The sequence below is a fragment of the Gobius niger genome (assembly GCF_951799975.1).
Source record: "Gobius niger genome assembly, chromosome: 11".
Lineage (NCBI taxonomy): Eukaryota > Metazoa > Chordata > Actinopteri > Gobiiformes > Gobiidae > Gobius > Gobius niger.
This window is the reverse complement of record NC_136862.1, coordinates 34,413,585-34,429,801: the sequence shown is the minus strand read 5'-3', so window position 1 is coordinate 34,429,801 and position 16,217 is coordinate 34,413,585.

Sequence of the window (16,217 nt, the reverse complement as noted above, 5' to 3'; positions counted from 1 at the left end):
CTTGCAACTCTTCTATCCACTGCAACGCTGCTGCAACTCCACTGTAAAAGCTGCCAAATGATCTGAAGCCTTCTTTTAACTGATCCTCCAAGTGCTGGAATAAAAAAGGCAGAAGCTGTACATCCTGAATTAGGCTCCTTTGAACCATCCGTGCCACGTTTTGTTTTCACGAACAAGCAATACATCCTTACAGGCAACAGTCTTCATAACAGATCACAGTAAGTAAGAAATATATCAATCTCACAGAAATACAGACTGACTAATGACTGCGCTGAGCGGATAAATCCACCAGGGGGCGCTTAACACCAGGCAAACTTCATTTCAGATTTAAAATAAAAATAAAAATAATCCGCACAATAATAATCTGTTTCATTATTTCACTTAGATTTTAAGATCAAATTAGGACATTGTCCCCTCACACGCCAGCCAAATATGAAATAAAATATGAATCATAAAAACAAAGTATGCCTAGCCTTTCCCATGGCAGATTTTGTTTAGTGATAACTCGTTTCCTCAGTTCCTCTCAGGACTGAACAGAGAAAGCCTGAACTCCCTCGCCCCCCCCTCCTCCCACATCTCCTCTCTCCTCCTCGTCTCCTCTCCTCATATCCTCCTCTTCTCCCTCTTCCTTGTCTCCTTCCTCCTCTCTGTCTCCTCCTACCCTCATGCCCTCTCCCTCTCATCTCCTCCTCGTCTCCTTGTCTCCTCCTCCCCTCCTCCCTCATCTTCTCCTCTCCTCGTTTCCTCTCCTCATCTCCTTTCACCTCCCTCCTCTCCTTGTCTCCTCTCCTCCCCATCTTCTCTCTTCTCTCCTCCTTGTCTCCTGTCTCCTCCTTCGTCTCCTCGCTCCTGTCTCCTCCTTCCTGATGTCTCCAATCTCCTCGCCTCCCTCATCTCCTCGTCTTCTCTCCTCCCTCCTAATCTCGTCTCCTCCCTTGTCTCCTTTCCTCTCTCCTCATCTCCTCCTTCATCTCCTCACTTCCTCTCCTCGCCCCTTTCTTCTCCTCAGCTCCACCCCCCTCGTCTCTCTCCTTTTCTCCTCGTCTCCTCTCCTCCCTCCTTTCCTCTCTCCTCAGCTCCTCTCTCCGCTCTCCTCGCCTCCTCCCTGGTCGCCTCCTCCCTGGTCGCCTCCTCCCTGGTCGCCTCCTCCCTGGTCGCCTCCTCCCTGGTCGCCTCCTCCCTGGGGTCCATAGTCCTGTTGTGAGTGTGATTTGTGTCAAGGCCGTGGTTCATAGCCTGATTTTATAGCCCTGTAATAAAGGCTTTTATGAGCGCCGCAGGTTAATGTTCACTCTCCTTTATCTGCATCCCTCGCTCCTCTCCTCCATCTGCTCTGTCCTTCCTCTTAGGCCCCACTGTCCTCGGGCGGGTCAGAGACACAGTGAGGGCCTCATGTAACTGTGACTTGACCATGTTTCCTCTTTACACTTTATTACATTCACCTCAAAGTTTGTTGATCGATGTGAAACGTGGAGCGTCTTTGACCGACACATTCAAGGAACTTCAGTATAGCGGGTTCTTTTTATCACAAACAATGAAAGAGGAAGCCACTAAATCAGTATGCTAGTTGTGTACAAACCCATCCCTGACTTTTTGACACCATTTTAAAAGTCATCAAAGGAATCATGCCCAAAATGGAGGCATTAAACCAGGTTCAAACTGGCATTAAAGCAACAGTCCGCTTTCTCAAATGGGTCCCTCCGTGTGGTTTCAGATCTGGATGAAACCTTTTTTTTTGACATGCAAAGTGATTTTCTCTAACTCACAATGTTTTATTTTTTTTAGACAATTTACAAAACAAGTTGTCGTAACCACCTTCTCTGCTTTTTACTTGTGTGCACTTTTAAAGAGCTGCAGCTGGAAACATGTATATGACGACACTTTGGTCTGCGTCATGTCCACTAAACTTAGTTCCAAGAACAATCCTCAGACATGTACAGAACATGCCTGGGGCTCTACAAAAGAAGTATTGAGTGATCATCTTCATATTCTAGGTTTGAGTTTATTAGGATGAAACCGCACTGTATATACTGTATATACTGTATATACTGTATATACTGTATATACTGTATATACTGTATATACTGTATATGTATGTTGCCCTCTAGTCTGTGAAGGATTGAACCATGTAGTCACTACTGAGGCACGAAGCTCCAATGATTTCATGGTTAAACAATATTGTGAATGCACTCGCTTGCACTCATTGTTAAAATAAAAAAGACAAGGTTAATAATGACAGAAAATGCACATTTATATACACAGACTGAAATGAACGTATTTCTGTTTTGTTTTGCATGTATGTAGATACATTTGTTTACAAAAATGCTGCAGATTCGTCTTCCACTCTGAATTCTCACGAGCTTCATGATACTCTCACAAAGGAATATTCAATGCAAACATATTTCTTGACACATTGTGAGATGACACATTGTTGAACATTTCTTCTGCAGCCTGTTTGGTGGATCATCACAGGCGCGTCCACAGCTCAAAGGACCAACACTGGTCTGGGTGGTTTTCTCTGTCTTGTTTCATGAAGTTTACAAATACATCCTTTTCTTCATTTCTTTGCATTATGTTGCCAATGTGCCAGTGAGCGTCATAAACACAGGCAGCATATTTCCCAACACTGATCATGGTCAGCCTCAGCTTCTGCTTGAGAAAGTGTCTACACATGAGTACACTGCAATCCAAATGAAGAGGACTTCTGTTGGATATTGTGGTGAGATAGAAGGAAAGTACTCATTTGATATTTGTACAATCACATAAAGCAAAGCCTCAGATTAAAAAAGGTCTACCTCAATGATGGCACTGCTAGTCAACATAAAATCTACAAGAACTTTGGCAGTGTGTGCATCCATCAGCAGGACCATGGCCTCGCCTCAGAGTGGCACGTCTCTGTCACGAGCCAGGGTAAGATCCTGTGAACTGTCAAACATCTCTGCAGGCAAATATTGAGAATCAGATTCTCACTGCAGAGGAAACTTCATGAAACAAAAGAAGAAAAAAAAGTTCAAAAATGTGTAATCTCAAGAAATATGCATTGAATATTCCTTTCTGATTATGAAGCTAGAGAGAATTCAAAGTGGAAGACGAATCTGCAGCGTTTTTGAGGTAAGTTAATGTATCACATACATGTTCTTATTGGTCTGTGGACAGAAATATGCAGTTTTTGTTGTTAAAAACCTTGTCTTTTTTATTTTGACAATGGATGTATGTTAATAACATAGTCTAAAGTATAAATCCAAAACTTTACAATCTAGAACATGCCTGATGATTGTTCCTGGAAATGTCTTTAATGGACATGACACAGACAACAGCTCAGCCCTGCACATGATTCCATTACTGAGCTTCAGTTCTTTAAAAGTGCACCCGGGAGCAGAAAAGGTGGTTTTGTAAATTCTCAATAAACTACTGGGTGTTAGAGCAAATCACTTTGCATGTGTTCATTACACATGTGCAGGAACTAAAACAAAATAAAAAAAGTTTCATCCAAATCTTTTTTGGAGTTTCCCCTCAACGTTCACACGCAAAACAGAAACGATGGTGGCTTTAACAAGCACATGTGGGTCCATGTATGTGTTCTGATGTCGGACATTCTGTTGGGTATGAAACAGATGTGTTCAGGGGCCGATAAGATGAGTCCACTCAACACTTTGTATGTACCGGCTTTTCACTATTTCCATGATTCTCGTTATGACATTAATGAGCACATGGGATTATGTAGGAAACTAAAGACGGTAAAATAAATATACAACTATTATATTCTATATTTTGACATTTCCTCCATGAGCTTCATGAGGTCCTCGTCCCTGAAAGTGTCCATCTGTAAAGTCCAAACCATTTCTGTGACGATGAGAAAATGTGAACGCAGTGATCGATGATGAGAATCTATTTGAGCTTCTCTTTGTTGAAAGTATAATCCCACACATGTTCACGCCTTCAGGAAGAATGTACAAAGGAAATGATCTAAAAAAGTGTTCCCAAACCTTTGAGCCGTACTGTATCAGCGGAGCGTCTGGGAAACGGCCCGAACGTGGGACACGGCTGCTTTTATGAATTTATGGTTTTACGCTGATCACTGTTTAGTTTAGCCTCTCAGTCTGGAGCATAAACGCAGTGTCACAACTACAATATACCACCATATACTGGGCCCTAAACGCATCGGAACGCACTCCTACGGCACTGAAGTCATCAGACGCAGCGCTGCCACAGGAGCTCAGTGGACCAGCCGCAGAACCTCTACACCCACTCTTTATTATTATTCTACTCCACTCTTAATAAATATTCAGAAATAGTGTTGGTGCTGTGTGACATACTAAACAAACCCCTGACCCCCTCGACGGGAGACCCTCCAGTGGGGTGTGAAAGCTTCGTCCCCCACTTCCAAATTTCCACTAATGTGAATCAGGAAGCGTGGGGCAGAGGAAATGAAGATCTGTGGAGATCAGCCCATGCTAGTCTTCCTCAGACCTGGCCATGCCTGAAGTGTTGGCCTGGGTGAACAGCAGGGCCTTCTGTTTCCCGTTATCAGAGGACACAAAATGTCCGCTCTGAGCGCCGGGTTCAAAGTTCTCTCTGTACATGTGTTTATGGTCCAGCTGCTCTCTGTTTGTCCCAGTCAAACGGCCGCTGCACGCCGGATGCCCTCCCACCATGTTGCTTTAGGGTTAGACTCTGTGAATGTAGTTTTACTCCAGTGAAGAAGTTGAAGCTCTTTTCACACCAAGTACTAGCTCATAAAGAAGACACGTACCACAGTTTGAGAACCGTTGTAGGAAAAGGAACAGTTGTCACTGGTTGGTACAGTGTGGTTCTTTCTTTTCCCTCCACATTACCAGGACCTTTGCTCTGCAGCTCAGCAGGGAGGGCCTGGTCAGGACGTGGAGGCTGTTTGGAAACACCAGAAGCCTGGCTCAATGTAGTGAGTGAGTTTGTAGTGGTCGGAGGTGCCGATGGCACAGACTCCATCAGACTATCCCAGGGCAGCTGTGGCTACAACAGTAGCTTGCCACCACCATGAATAATGACGACAGTGTAGTGCTTTGAGAAACTTGGTCACGTTGTAAATGTGGTAAACTCCGCTCACAGGAGACGGCTTTGGTGCAGCTCTCAACTGTCTTTTTGTGGGAGAGGGAAGTCCAGAATGATTCCTCTGCATTATTCATACTCTCATATCAGTGTGGCCACGCCCTGTTCTCTACGTCCAAATCCGTTATCTAATAATGTCCGTTTGCAGCTTATTTTCAAAGTTAATATATATTATTTCCATATCCTTGGTTTGAACGTAATATTGAGGATATGCTCAGAGGAAACACTGCAGATCCGCGTCCTCCACCTCTCCACTCTCTCCTCCTGGCCTCGTGTCTTTGCTCTTCGGTCCTCCTCCGTACTGTTAGGGTCGTCTTTATTATAAATCCGAGGTCAAACGAGCTTTTGGTCTTGGAGTTAGACAGTAGTTTACTGTCCCACCAAAACACAGCAAAGGAGTTCCGGCTTGACATAATGTTAAAGGCTGAGAGAGGGAGGGAGACTAGTTGCCTGGTCTAAAATGATGTTGACTAACAGTCTGTTAATAAGATAAGATAAGATAATCCTTTATTGATCTCACAACGGAGAAATTCACTTTCAATAAGATCACTCAGAGTGTGCAAAACAGACAGGAAATGTGCAAACAGTTAAATAGTAGAAAAACGAGGTATCTTGTGTACAATGAGTAAAAGGGGAGAATTATAACTTGCACTGAGGGTGTCTCAGTCTGCCACTGAGAGAGCTGCTCAGCTCTTCTACAGTCCCGTGCAGTGGGTGGGAGGTGTTGTCCATGATGGAGGTGAGCTTGGCTAACACCCTCCTGTCCCTCACCTCCTCCACAGAGTCCAGGGGGCAGCCCAGGACGGAGCTGGCCCTCCTGACCAGCTTGTTCAGTCTGTTCTTGTCCCGCTCTGTGCGGCCCGGGGCCCAGCACACGGCAGCGTAGTGGAGAGCAGAGGCCACCACAGAGTCATAAAAAGTCCTGAGCAGAGGCCTGCTCACTCCGAACGACCTCAGTCTCCTCAGAAGGACCTCAGTCTCCTCAGAACGACCTCAGTCTCCTCAGAAGGTGGAGGCGACTTTGGCCCTTCTTGTACAGGGCGTTGGTGTTGTGGGACCAGTCCAGTTTATTGTTGAGGTGAACACCCAGGTACTTGAAACTGTCCACCTCCTCAATGTCCTCCCCCTGGATGTTCAGCGGTGTGTGCGGTAGTGGCTTCCTCGTGAAGTCGATCACCATCTCCTTCGTCTTACTGATGTTCAAGCACAGGTGGTTGCGCTCACACCAGTCCACAAAGTCTATGATGACTGACCGGTTCTCCAGGTCGTTCCCCTGAGACACACAGCCCACGATGGCGGAGTCGTCGGAGAACTTCTGATGTGTAGATGGTGAAGAGAAACGGTGAGAGGACGGTGCCCTGAGGGGCCCCGGTGCTGCAGACGACCACCTCAGACTCACAGCTGCGCAGCCGCACAGGTTCCCTGGTGTGCACTGTTTTAGGAACCGGGATCACACAGGAGCTCGTCCACGGGACCAGGACCTTCTCCAGGCTGAGGCTCAGGTTGTAGATGTGGCTGAGGACCTCTGTAATGCCCTACAGAGTGGCAGGGCCTGTATTTAGGTCATTATTCAAATTCTAAATTTAATTCACATTTTCTTATTTGTCAAACCATGTGAATGATTTGAAATTATATTTCTCTCATCCTTGATTGTGGAGCGGGGGTGAGGGAGGGCAGGGAGTTCAGCTCCCTGATGACCTGGTGTATGAAACTGTTTCTCAGTCGACTGGAACTTTATCTCCAGATCGTCTTTAAAAGCTTCTACAGCCTATAGGCCAGTGTAACGCCTCACTTGAAAGCTAAGACCTACAAAACAGATCTAAGCTCATCTTTTTCCTTGCCTGATTTCCGTGTTGTCATCACATTTTTCGTCACATTTTTGCTACTTTCTTTTTTTTTTTCTTTTTTTTATTCACTTTCATTGCTTTTTTGTCACTTTTTTGTTGCCCAGCCTTTGCTGACCGCTGTACTCTGCTTCCTGCTGCTCGGGTCTGTTCAGCCTTAGAAACACAGTGGGCCGGGGGCCAACAGTCCCACAGCTTGGGAACAGTACAGCACGTCACATGAACATCATCCTAGGAAAAGACTTTTAGTAAACTCCCAGAGCGCCCCCAGAGCGCCCCAGAGCGCCCCCAGAGCGCCCCCAGAGCGCCCCCAGAGCGCCCCCAGAACGCCCCCAGAGCGCCCCCAGAGCGCCCCCTATGGCTCTCTTAGAAACATGAAGGAGCAGCAGAACCTCCTCCTCTGATCACTGTTTGAAGAGAGCTCAGGAGCATAAACGCACCTTAACAACCGCAATTTACCACCATATACTGGGCCCTAAATGTATCCGAACATACACTGTCACACGCCGGGGTCATTAAACACACCACAGAGACACTCACGCATGACGAGGGCTCAGTACAAACGATTAAGAAAAGTTTAGGTTATACAGGTTCGATGCTGTTGATCCAGGGACAGCTTTAAAGTAAATGATTTCTTTATTTATAATTTCCCCCTCATTTTAATGGTCTATGATATCAGCCCTCCAACCAATCAGAGGTCTATGATATCAGCCCTCCATCCAATCAGAGGTCTATGATATCAGCCGTCCAACCAATCAGAGGTCTATGATATCAGCCATCCAACCAATCAGAGGTCTATGATATCAGCCGTCCAACCAATCAGAGGTCTATGATATCAGCCATCCAATCAGAGACCTCGGGGCCCCGTGTAGTCAGGGGTGGGCCCTCTCTTACTCAGTAAATGAAAGAGACAAAAATGGAGTTTTGTTGATTTCAAACTTGAGTTCATGTCTGTCTGTCTTTTTGTTCAGATATCAGAAACACACACACACTTCTGTGCTCTATAAAGTCCACTAAAACAATGCCTTAAAATCAATATCATCCAGCAGATACTTCACACTCACACTGCTCCAATTGGGTCACTTCTACCTGAGTGACGTTTCTCTTCCTTGACTAAATATTTTGGATCCACTCTCCACTCTCTGTTTCCCCTCCAACCCCAAAACATGCACAATAGGTCCTTCCCTAAGAGAGCGATTGTAAAGCAGTCACTGTCCCTCTCGCTGAAACTTTATGAATTTATGGTTTTACGCTGATCACTGTTTAGTTTAGCCTCTCAGTCTGGAGCATAAACGCAGCGTAACAACTACAATATACCACAATATAGTGGGCCCTAAACGCATCTGAACGTACACTATCACAACTTGAGGGTCATTAAACACCACAGGCACATAAACAGGGGGCTCATATAACAATAACAGGCCCATCACTGCAGTACTCCGCAGTAGTACACAGTAGCAGTAGTGGTAATGCAATTAAAGGCATCATAACGGAGTAAATGAGACTAATATTATCAGAGGAAACCATAAAGATCTCATAACCAGACATGGGGCTGGGGACCGTTCACCCAGTCTGCTCTGGGACAACAAGGTTCGCTTCTACCAAATCTTTATCTTTAGACCCAGGTTTTGATGCTGTTGGTCCAGGGACAGCATTAAAGGCAGTGACTTGGTTGTTTCAGCTCAAATAAAATACTAATATATTACATTATTGTAATATTTATACAGTTTTTTCAGTGTTGTTTTATGTATTTCATACTGTTATGCATGGGAGTGCCCACAAAATGAATTTCATCGCGATTAATTTTGTAACAACAACAAAAAAAAATAGATTTTTCCACAAAAACTAAAACTAAACAAGATGTCCAAAATACTTGTATATAAAGTCTTGGCAACTTATTTCTCAATAAAATAAAATCACAAATTTGAAAGTAGCGTAATCCGTTATTACGATTTCGTCGCCGAAAAGATGGGAAAAACTTGCAATCGATTTTTCCTCACATTTATGCCAGTAATCTACAGCAAAAGTTTCAAATTGATATCAGTAAATTATTATTTTTCCCCCATTCATCTGCATGTACTAAGCATGTGCTAATGTACACACAGGCACGAACACGGGCCCCAAGACAATCACAAAGTGTTTCCTTTCATTTTGTAGAACAAGCAATCACAAACCCACTGTGAAAATGTTTACCTATAGGAACCGTTACACTGTTTTCGATACCAGTACTTTAACGATACTTGGTTTACGATACCGATACTGCTACCTGAACGATACTTTTTAAGATACTTTTCATTTGTTGGCTACCAGGAAACAGAACAATCATGTGTGGAAGATCTGCACATGGACAATAATCATCTCTAATGTCAACAAATGAGTTTGCAGCAATATGAAAACCTTTTGTAAAAAAAGGAATAGGGAAAATGTTAGCAATAAAAGAACGGACAACACTGGGGCTAAAAAAGGAAATAATGGGGAATAAAATGGGGAAAATGAGGCAAATGCTCAGGAAAAAATGGGGAATCATTTTGTAAAAAAAAAAAGAAAAGCTGAAACAATCAAGTCATTTCCTTTAACCTCTTAACCCCCACCTGAACCGAGCACGTTTTCTCCAATTTGGCTCTACCCAAATGTAAAAGCTTCTTGAGAAAAGCCTAGCACTCCGCTGCGCGTCGTGATGTTCTTGACTCCGATGCACGACTCCTCGTTGTTTAATCCTTACTTAGACGTGAGCCCCAAAATCCCCAGACCAACAGCTGTAAACTGTCATGAGCATTTATCATCATCTCAAAGCACAACATTAAACACGATGTTTGGATGCTTTGATTCAGCTTCATTTCACTGAAATATACTCTCTCAATCATAAATAAATACCATTCAATCTCATGGATGAAACTGAAATCATCTCTGCATCAGAGGAGCAGTGTTCGGTGGTCAGATGTCAGCTCTGACCACTCCGTCCTGTCCCTGTGGCTCAGGAGGAATGAGGGTGAGTTTGGACAGTCCCATGGGTGAGCTCCACTAATACATCAATGACACTTTGACACACTGACATATAGTTCTCTGGCTTTCTTGTGGAGTTTGTGCAGGTGTAGGTTTCCTCTGGGTGCTCCAGTTTCCCCTAACTCTAAAACATGTACAATAGGCCACAATGAGTGAGAGTGCGGGACGATGAATATAAATGAGGGCGATACTGTCCTGACTAAATCACTCCCGTCCTCTCCTCCTGCACCGGCTCCCGGTCCGAGGCCGGACTGATTTTAAAATGTTGATGTTTGTTTTTAAAGCTCATTTTGGTCACGCTATATTTAACTGAGATTTTGAGCGTTCATGGCCCCAGCAGAGCTCTCCGGTTCTGGACGTGATGTCATAATATAAATATATAAAATATAAAATATTATATTTGATATAAAAACATCAGTGTATAGCAGTATTTGCATGTGTTTTGAATGGGGGACGCAGACTACACTTGACACACGCGTAGTAGGATTGATTCTGTTTTTCTTAACAAAGTGCGTTTGGCCATGCGTGTGCAGCAGAGCGGGGGTCATAACTGGGAAAATACCTTTATGCAACAAGTATAAGGCACACAGGTTCGAGATTACTGCTCAGTTTCACAAGATTTATTAAGAGTTGAGTGAATATAAGAAGACATTTCATTTTAGTAGTACTTTATATTAATAAAAATGTAAGACACTAAACATTGACAGTGCCACTGGACACCAGAGAGCTGAGGCTTGGCCAGAGGTATGGGGACAACAAAAAGGAGCAGAAACCTTTACGAAAAGAAGAAAGATGCACACAAAAAAAACACACCAAAGCAAGTGCACCTCCAACCAAATAAAGGGACCACCACCAACGAAATCCACCCCGAACGAAATCCACCCCGAACGAAATCCACCCCGAACGAAATCCACCGCCAACAAAATCCACCCTGAACGAAATCCACCCCGAACGAAATCCACCACCAACGAAATCCACCGCCAACGAAATCCACCACCAACGAAATCCACCGCCAACGAAATCCACCGCCAACGAAATCCACCCCGAACGAAATCCACCCCGAACGAAATCCACCGCCAACGAAATCCACCGCCAACGAAATCCACCCTGAACGAAATCCACCGCCAACGAAATCCACCCCCAACGAAATCCACCCCGAAATCCTGAACGTTCGGCCAACGAAATCCACCCTGAACGAAATCCACCGCCAACGAAATCCACCCCCAACAAAATCCACCCTGAACGAAATCCACCCCAAACGAAATCCACCCCGAACGAAATCCACCGCCAACGAAATCCATCACAAACGAAATCCACCGCCAACAAAATCTACCCCGAACGAAATCCACCCCGAACGAAATCCACCCTGAAGGAAATCCACCGCCAACGAAATCTACCGCCAACGAAATCCACCGCCAACGAAATCCACCCCCAACGAAATCCACCCCCAACGAAATCCACCGCCAACGAAATCCACCCCCAACGAAATCCACCCCCAACGAAATCCACCGCCAACGAAATCCACCCCGAACGAAATCCACCCCGAACGAAATCCACCGCCAACGAAATCCACCACCAACGAAATCCACCCCGAACGAAATCCACCGCCAACGAAATCCACCGCCAACGAAATCCACCCCGAACGAAATCCACCGCCAACGAAATCCATCACAAACGAAATCCACCGCCAACAAAATCTACCCCGAACGAAATCCACCCCGAACGAAATCCACCCCGAACGAAATCCACCGCCAACGAAATCCACCACCAACGAAATCCACCGCCAACAAAATCTACCCCGAACGAAATCCACCGCCAACGAAATCCACCCCGAACGAAATCCACCCCGAACGAAATCCACCGCCAACGAAATCCACCACCAACGAAATCCACCGCCAACGAAATCCACCCCGAACGAAATCCACCCCGAACGAAATCCACCGCCAACGAAATCCACCCTGAACAAAATCCACGCTGAACGAAATCCACCGCCAACGAAATCCACCCCGAACGAAATCCACCGCCAACGAAATCCACCCTGAACGAAATCCACGCTGAACGAAATCCACCGCCAACGAAATCCACCCCGAACGAAATCCACCCCCAACGAAATCCACCGCCAACGAAATCCACCCTGAACGAAATCCACCCCCAACGAAATCCACCACCAGCGAAATCCACCGCCAACGAAATCCACCCCGAACGAAATCCACCGCCAACGAAATCCACCCCGAATGAAATCCACCCTGAACGGAATCCACCGCTAACGAAATCCATCCCCAACGAAATCCACCCCGAACGAAATCCACCCCGAACGAAATCCACCGCCAACAAAATCCACCCTGAACGAAATCCACCCCGAACGAAATCCACCGCCAACGAAATCCACCGCCAACAAAATCCACCCTGAACGAAATCCACCCCGAACGAAATCCACCGCCAACGAAATCCACCGCCAACGAAATCCACCCCGAACGAAATCCACCCCGAACGAAATCCACCGCCAACGAAATCCACCCTGAACGAAATCCACCGCCAACGAAATCCACCGCCAACGAAATCCACCCCCAACGAAATCCACCCCCAACGAAATCCACCGCCAACGAAATCCACCCCGAACGAAATCCACCCCGAACGAAATCCACCGCCAACGAAATCCATCACAAACGAAATCCACCGGCAACAAAATCTACCCCGAACGAAATCCACCCCGAACGAAATCCACCCCAAACGAAATCCACCGCCAACGAAATCCACCGCCAACGGAATCCACCGCCAACGAAATCCACCCTGAACGAAATCCACCGCCAACGAAATCCACCGCCAACGAAATCCACCCTGAACGAAATCCACCGCCGACGAAATCCACCCCGAACGAAATCCACCCTGAACGAAATCCACCGCCAACGAAATCCACCGCCAACGAAATCCACCCCCAACAAAATCCACCCTGAACGAAATCCACCCCAAACGAAATCCACCCCGAACGAAATCCACCGCCAACGAAATCCATCACAAACGAAATCCACCGCCAACGAAATCCACCGCCAACGAAATCCACCCCCAACGAAATCCACCCCCAACGAAATCCACCGCCAACGAAATCCACCCCGAACGAAATCCACCCCGAACGAAATCCACCGCCAACGAAATCCATCACAAACGAAATCCACCGGCAACAAAATCTACCCCGAACGAAATCCACCCCGAACGAAATCCACCCTGAACGAAATCCACCCCGAACGAAATCCACCCCAAACGAAATCCACCGCCAACGAAATCCACCGCCAACGAAATCCACCCCGAACGAAATCCACCCCGAACGAAATCCACCGCCAACGAAATCCACCACCAACGAAATCCACCGCCAACGAAATCCACCCCGAACGAAATCCACCCCGAACGAAATCCACCGCCAACGAAATCCACCCTGAACAAAATCCACGCTGAACGAAATCCACCGCCAACGAAATCCACCCCGAACGAAATCCACCGCCAACGAAATCCACCCTGAACGAAATCCACGCTGAACGAAATCCACCGCCAACGAAATCCACCCCGAACGAAATCCACCCCCAACGAAATCCACCGCCAACGAAATCCACCCTGAACGAAATCCACCCCCAACGAAATCCACCACCAGCGAAATCCACCGCCAACGAAATCCACCCCGAACGAAATCCACCGCCAACGAAATCCACCCCGAATGAAATCCACCCTGAACGGAATCCACCGCTAACGAAATCCATCCCCAACGAAATCCACCCCGAACGAAATCCACCCCGAACGAAATCCACCGCCAACAAAATCCACCCTGAACGAAATCCACCCCGAACGAAATCCACCGCCAACGAAATCCACCGCCAACAAAATCCACCCTGAACGAAATCCACCCCGAACGAAATCCACCGCCAACGAAATCCACCGCCAACGAAATCCACCCCGAACGAAATCCACCCCGAACGAAATCCACCGCCAACGAAATCCACCCTGAACGAAATCCACCGCCAACGAAATCCACCGCCAACGAAATCCACCCCCAACGAAATCCACCCCCAACGAAATCCACCGCCAACGAAATCCACCCCGAACGAAATCCACCCCGAACGAAATCCACCGCCAACGAAATCCATCACAAACGAAATCCACCGGCAACAAAATCTACCCCGAACGAAATCCACCCCGAACGAAATCCACCCCAAACGAAATCCACCGCCAACGAAATCCACCGCCAACGGAATCCACCGCCAACGAAATCCACCCTGAACGAAATCCACCGCCAACGAAATCCACCGCCAACGAAATCCACCCTGAACGAAATCCACCGCCGACGAAATCCACCCCGAACGAAATCCACCCTGAACGAAATCCACCGCCAACGAAATCCACCGCCAACGAAATCCACCCCCAACAAAATCCACCCTGAACGAAATCCACCCCAAACGAAATCCACCCCGAACGAAATCCACCGCCAACGAAATCCATCACAAACGAAATCCACCGCCAACAAAATCTACCCCGAACGAAATCCACCCCGAACGAAATCCACCCTGAAGGAAATCCACCGCCAACGAAATCTACCGCCAACGAAATCCACCGCCAACGAAATCCACCGCCAACGAAAACCACCCCCAACGAAATCCACCACCAACGAAATCCACCCCCAACGAAATCCACCCCCAACGAAATCCACCCCGAACGAAATCCACCGCCAACGAAATCCACCGCCAACGAAATCCACCCCGAACGAAATCCACCGCCAACGAAATCCATCACAAACGAAATCCACCCCGAACGAAATCCACCGCCAACGAAATCCACCACCAACGAAATCCACCCCGAACGAAATCCACCGCCAACGAAATCCACCGCCAACGAAATCCACCCCGAACGAAATCCACCGCCAACGAAATCCATCACAAACGAAATCCACCGCCAACAAAATCTACCCCGAACGAAATCCACCCCGAACGAAATCCACCGCCAACGAAATCCACCGCCAACGAAATCCACCCCGAACGAAATCCACCCCGAACAAAATCCACCGCCAACGAAATCCACCCTGAACGAAATCCACCGCCAACGAAATCCACCGCCAACGAAATCCACCCCCAACGAAATCCACCCCCAACGAAATCCACCGCCAACGAAATCCACCCCGAACGAAATCCACCCCGAACGAAATCCACCGCCAACGAAATCCATCACAAACGAAATCCACCGGCAACAAAATCTACCCCGAACGAAATCCACCCCGAACGAAATCCACCCTGAACGAAATCCACCCCGAACGAAATCCACCCCAAACGAAATCCACCGCCAACGAAATCCACCGCCAACGGAATCCACCGCCAACGAAATCCACCCTGAACGAAATCCACCGCCAACGAAATCCACCGCCAACGAAATCCACCCTGAACGAAATCCACCGCCGACGAAATCCACCCCGAACGAAATCCACCCTGAACGAAATCCACCGCCAACGAAATCCACCGCCAACGAAATCCACCCCCAACAAAATCCACCCTGAACGAAATCCACCCCAAACGAAATCCACCCCGAACGAAATCCACCGCCAACGAAATCCATCACAAACGAAATCCACCGCCAACAAAATCTACCCCGAACGAAATCCACCCCGAACGAAATCCACCCTGAAGGAAATCCACCGCCAACGAAATCTACCGCCAACGAAATCCACCGCCAACGAAATCCACCGCCAACGAAATCCACCCCCAACGAAATCCACCGCCAACGAAATCCACCCCCAACGAAATCCACCCCCAACGAAATCCACCCCGAACGAAATCCACCGCCAACGAAATCCACCGCCAACGAAATCCACCCCGAACGAAATCCACCGCCAACGAAATCCATCACAAACGAAATCCACCCCGAACGAAATCCACCGCCAACGAAATCCACCACCAACGAAATCCACCCCGAACGAAATCCACCGCCAACGAAATCCACCGCCAACGAAATCCACCCCGAACGAAATCCACCGCCAACGAAATCCATCACAAACGAAATCCACCGCCAACAAAATCTACCCCGAACGAAATCCACCCCGAACGAAATCCACCCCGAACGAAATCCACCGCCAACGAAATCCACCACCAACGAAATCCACCGCCAACAAAATCTACCCCGAACGAAATCCACCGCCAACGAAATCCACCCCGAACGAAATCCACCCCGAACGAAATCCACCGCCAACGAAATCCACCACCAACGAAATCCACCGCCAACAAAATCTACCCCGAACGAAATCCACCGCCA